The sequence below is a fragment of the Pristiophorus japonicus genome, chromosome 9 (genome assembly GCF_044704955.1).
Source record: "Pristiophorus japonicus isolate sPriJap1 chromosome 9, sPriJap1.hap1, whole genome shotgun sequence".
Taxonomy (NCBI): Eukaryota; Metazoa; Chordata; class Chondrichthyes; family Pristiophoridae; genus Pristiophorus; species Pristiophorus japonicus.
In genome coordinates, this window is record NC_091985.1 from 118,866,757 (window position 1) to 118,872,756 (window position 6,000).

The window sequence follows — 6,000 nt, forward strand, 5'->3', positions numbered from 1 at the left end:
TCACGGATCGAGACACCGAGGAACATCTCCTCAACTTGGAGGAGGTGCTACGCCGACTGGACTGGGTAGGCCTGCGACTAAAGAATTCCAAGTGTGTGTTTTTGGCCCCAGATGTCGAGTTTTTGGGCAGGAGGGTTGCTGCAGACGGGATCCGGCCCACCGAATCCAAAACGAAGGCGATCCGTCACGCGCCCAGGCCCAGCAACACATCAGAGTTGCGTTCATTTCTGGGACTATTGAACTATTTTGGGAACTTGCTCCCGAATTTAAGCACATTGTTGGAGCCACTACACGTGCTCCTGCATAAGGGTTGCGATTGGTTTTTGGGGGACTGTCAGGAACGGGCTTTCAATCGGGCGTGGAACCTGCTTTGTTCTAATAAGTTATTGACCCTGTACGACCCCTGTAAGAAATTGGTTTTGACATGCGATGCATCATTCTATGGGGTTGGGTGCGTGTTGCAGCAGAGTAATGATGAGGGAAAATTCCAACCTGTGGCTTATGCCTCCAGGTCGCTCTCCCAAGCAGAAAGGGAGTATGGGATGGTTGAAAAGGAAGCACTCGCATGTGTCTACTGGGTGAAAAAGATGCACCAGTACCTTTTCGGCAGAAGGTTCGAGTTAGAAACGGACCACAAGCCGTTAACATCCCTGTTGTCTGACAGCAAAGCTGTCAATGCCAATGCGTCAGCTCGCATACAGCGATGGGCTCTCACGCTGGCTACGTATGATGACACCATACGGCACCGGCCAGGCACCGAAAATTGCGCTGATGTGCTCAGCAGGCTTCCACTGGCCACCACTGAGGGGGCAGCGGAGCAAAGCGCTGAGATGGTTGTGGTGTCCCTGCACCTTGTTAATGAATCACACGAGGCATATATTGCAGACACGGTCACTGCGTGACCTTCCTTTATTCCCAGGACCAAGAAGTGATGACCCTGCGTGGGACCTCCCTTTAAATACCTGAGTGTCCAGGTGAGGAGTGTCTCCCACAAGTTCACCTCCTGTGGTCAAGGTGTGCATTTCCAGGACATATATACAGTGTACAGTGTGGTTGCATGAAGGTTACAGTTACAAGATAGTTACAGTTGTATGAAGGTTGCATACATGACAATGGTCATGGCCATCGATGCCTTTGACAGCGCAGGCTCCCCCATCACAGCCCACCAGATCAAAACCTGGACAAACAGAGATCCCCTCCTATCTCTGATTAAGAAATGTGTCCTGACTGGGGATTGGGCGCCCGCACACGGAGCATGCCCTGAAGAGGTCAGACCGTTTCACAGGCGGATGGATGAACTCTCCATCCAAGCCGACTGCCTACTATGGGGCAGCCGGGTAGTCATGCCCCAAAGGGGTAGGTAAGTATTCATCAGGGAACTCCACAGCGAGCACCCAGGCATCATGCTTATGAAGGCCATTGCCCGGTCACATGTATGGTGGCCGGGAATTGATGCAGACCTGGAACACTGTGTTCGCAGGTGCACGACGTGTGCCAGCTGGGCAATGCCCCCAGGGAGGCCCCACTCAGCCTGTGGCCCTGGCCCACCAAGCCATGGTCACATATTCACGTAGACTACGCGGGCCCGTTCATGGGGAAAATGTTCCTCATTGTTGATGCGTACTCAAAATGGATCGAGTGCATCATATTGAATTCGTGCACGATATCCACCACAGTGGAGAGTCTGCGTGCGGTCTTTGCGACCCACGGCTTGCCGGACATCCTAGTTAGCGACAACGGCCCGTGTTTCACTAGCTATGAATTCCGGGAGTTCATGTCGGGTAATGGCATCAAACATGTCAGGACAGCGCCATTCAAGCCGGCTTCCAATGGCCAGGCGGAACGTGCGGTCCAAATCATAAAGCAAGGCATGCTCCGGATTCAAGGACCCTCCCTTCAATACCGTCTATCGCGCCTCCTGCTGGCCTCCAGGTCCAGACCGCACTCGCTCACGGGAGTCCCGCCAGCAGAACTACTTATGAAATGTACACTAAAAACTCAACTGTTCCTCATTCATCCAGTCTTGTCAGACATTGTTGAGGGCAAGCGCCAGTCCCAAAATGAGTGCCACGACCGTAAGTCAAAGGGGAGATGGATAGGAAGCGATGACCCTGTACTTGTTCTCAATCACGCTGTGGGGCCCAAGTGGCTCGAGGGTACTGTAATTGGTAAAGAGGGGAATAGGGTCATAGTGGTCAGACTCAACAATGGGCAGATATGCCGCAAGCAGCTGGACCAAGTAAAAAAAAGGTTCAGCACGGACACTGAGGAAAATCATGAGATGCTGCCCACACCACTGCCAGTGAACGAGCAACAAGAACCGTCAGCAGCATGCACAGCCTGGATGAGCTGGAATCACCTCAGGCGACAGAGACGCATGCCAAGGCTCAACCACCAGAGCCCCAACTGCGGCGCTTCACGAGAGAGCGTCGACCGCCTGAAAGACTCAATCTTTGACCCAAAGACATTGGGGGGAGGTGATGTCATGTCTGTAACCTTCACATAACTGTAACCTTTATGTAACAACACTGTACACTGTATACACCTGAGAAGTGCACACCTTGACCACAGGGGGTGAACTTGTGGGAGACACTCCTCACCTGTGTCATCCAGGTATATAAAGGGAGGTCCCACACAGGGTCATCACTTCTTGGTCCTGTGAATAAAGGTACAAGTCACAGAGTGACCTTGTCTCAAGTATGTGGCTCGCGTTGATTTGCTGTAGTATGTAAGGACATAACAAAATACCCATTTGTTCTCTTCTTCCAGGTGTTACTCGCCTTGTACTGTTACATGGTTATATTAGTTCCTCTTTGGATGTTCTTTATTGCTCCCTTAAGCCCGACACATGGTCATCTTGTGTACGTGTGGTTCTAAGCCTTTTGTTTAGCCAGCTCAGGGCCTCCATAATAACCAGATAACACCTTTGATATTCAATCTTACTCTTGCAATCCCCCCTTTTGGCCCTTGGCTTTATACCCCTAGATAGGCCAATGTGCCGTCCCCTCATTATTTCATCCAAAGGGGAAGTGATATTGTCAGCTTAATCCGTCCGTGTGGGTGGCCAAACCCTTACTTTCGGATGGTTTCTCGTATCTCTTTCCTTTTACACACCATTTACCTGTTTTATAGACTTTTCCTTAGATACTAAAGGTTTAGTTTCTTCTAAGGCTTTTATGGGGGCCTGAGCTATGGCTTTCCTCGCCCATCGTTTACATCTCCAACATAATTCAATCAATCGCACACCAGGGTTGGTTTGCCAACATTTCTTTAGTGTCCTTCAGAAGTTTGGTCGATCTTCTTCATCAAGATCATGTACTTCTGCCGTTGTTCATGGATGTCCTGTTCCAACTTAGTTTGTTCTTCACTAAGTTTGGGTATATGTCGTCCTTGTGGTTCCTCGAAACCTTTATACCCTGCTTTGATAGTGTCCACCGCCGTTCCGTTGACGGACTCTCCTTTCAATTCCGGATATATGATAAATCCCTGAATATCGATTTCTTCTTTTGGCGCAAAACAGAAGTCGATGATCGTGATAGGGCAGTGGGTAACTCCCCCCACCTTCATGTTGACCGCCATGGTGCTCACACATCAGCCTCCATTTCCTTGTGAGGTTGCGGTCCTTTCAGAGTCCAATGTCAGCGGTGTGACACTCAACACACATCCTTCTGTTTGGCCATATTCACAGTTGTTATTATCGAGGTCTGGGTACTCTTGGCATAAAACAACTTGATTCTTCTTATAACAATCTTTAATATAGACACCTATGGTATTGTTTCCCTTTTTAATTATGGACTGGTGCAATTTGTGAGACCGCACACGGGTCTGATTCCTTATTTCTCCTATATTGTTTACTTAGTACAATGTGTTTCCCTTTGTCACGTTGTATTGTGGTATTGATAAAATAAACCCTGTTGTATTGTGATGTCCGGTTATACACCTTGATACATATGCTTATCATTATAATAAATCACACATGGCCCATGCTGGAGCTGATCACCTTGTGACCTTCAGGTTTAATGTAAACTCCAAAAGTGAGCACTGCAGGGGGAGCCTGCTTTATATAGGGAGGCAGCACGAGGTGCAGTAATGTGTGCCTCCCGGGCTTTCCCCATCTGTTGGCTGTTACATGTAATTACATGGTACAATGCATGGTACAGAGCATGGCTGCAAATACATCACAACACTTTCCCCCAAGTCTTAAATGCAGTTTACAGGTCAAGCCTGACCGGGGGTCTCTCTGGTTGAGCGTCTGAGTTGGACACTGGGTGTGGGCGGCCTGACCGGAGTGTCGCCGCCTTGCGGTACTGCGGCTCTGGTCGGACTGTCCGGTGCGATGGGTTCTGTCTCTTGGTGAACCGCCAGTTCTATTGCTTGTGGTTGGAAGTCGATGTCACTGTAGTCATCCAGCAGTTCTGGATCATCGGTAAACCTCAATTTGGTTTGGTCAATGTACTTCCTGCAGGTTTGGCCATTGGTGAGTCTTAACACAAATATCCTACTCTCCTCTTTAGCTACGACAGTGCCTGCGAGCCACTTGGGGCCCGTACCAAAGTTCAGCAAGAAAACAGGGGCATCGACATTGATGCAATGCGTTACAGAGTTGCGGTCATGATATGTACATTGCTTAAGATGCCGGTTTTCGACAATCTCACTTAAAACCGGGTGCACGAGGGACAACCTTGTTTTGAGGGTCCTCTTCATGAGGAGTTCGGCAGGTGGAACCCCTGTGAGTGAGTGGGGCCTCGTCCGATATGCAAGTAGTACACGAGACAGACAGGTCTGCAAGGGGGCTTCTGTCACTCGCTGCATGCCCTGCTTTATGATCTCTACTGCCCGTTCAGCTTGGCCATTGGAGGCTGGTTTGAATGGGGCCGACCTGAAATGCTTTATGCCGTTACAGCACATAAATTCGCAAAATTCGGAACTTGTAAAGCATTGTCCATTGTCACTAACAAGGACGTTGGGCAGGCCATGGATGACGATCATTGTCCGAAGGCTCTTTATTGTGGCGGTGGATGTGCTGGACGACATTATAACACATTCGATCCATTTAGAATAAGCATCAATTACAACTAGGAACATTTTTCCTAGAAAGGGACCCACGTAGTCTTCGTGGATGTGGGACCAGGGTTTGGAGGGCCAAGACCACACCTTCCCTGGGTGCGTTGCTGAGTTGCGCGCATGTGTTGCACCGGCGTACGCACGACTCTAAGTCTGCGTCGATGCCGGGCCACCTCACATGCGATCTCGCAATGGCTTTCATCATTACGATGCCGGGGTGTGTGCTATGGAGATCCTTGACAAATAAATCTTTGCCCTTCTTGAGCAGGATTACGCGATTTCCCCACAAAATGCAGTCGGCCTGGACGGATAACTCGTCCTTGCACCGGTGAAACGGCTTAAAATCGGCATGCATCTCTCCATACGTGTTTGCCCAGTTTGCACTTAATATACAGTTTTTCACCTGGGACAACAGTGGGTCTTGGCTGGTCCAGATTCTTATCTGGCGCACCGTGATGGGTGACCCTTTGCCCTCAAAGGCTTCCATGGCCATGACCAGTTCTGCGGGCTGCTCCACTTCACCCTCGGTGGTTGCGAGCGGGAGCCGGCTGAGCGCATCTGCGCAATTATCGGTGCCTGGTCTGTGGCGGATCGTGTAGTCATAAGTGGACAGCGTTATTGCCCACCTCTGAATGCGAGCTGAGGCATTGGTATTAATGCCTTTGCTCTCAGAATATAACGACGTGAGTGGCTTGTGGTCGGTTTCTAGTTCGAACCGCCGGCCAAATAGGTACTGGTGCATCTTTTTTACTGCGTACACACAAGCTAGGGCCTCCTTTTCGACCATGCTGTATGCCCTTTCAGCCTTGGAAAGGCTGCGGGACGCATACGCTACAGGTTGGAGCTTACTCGACACGTTTGCTTGCTGAAGCACACACCTGATCCCGTAGGATGACACATCGCACGCTAAAACAAGATACCTACAGGGATCCTACA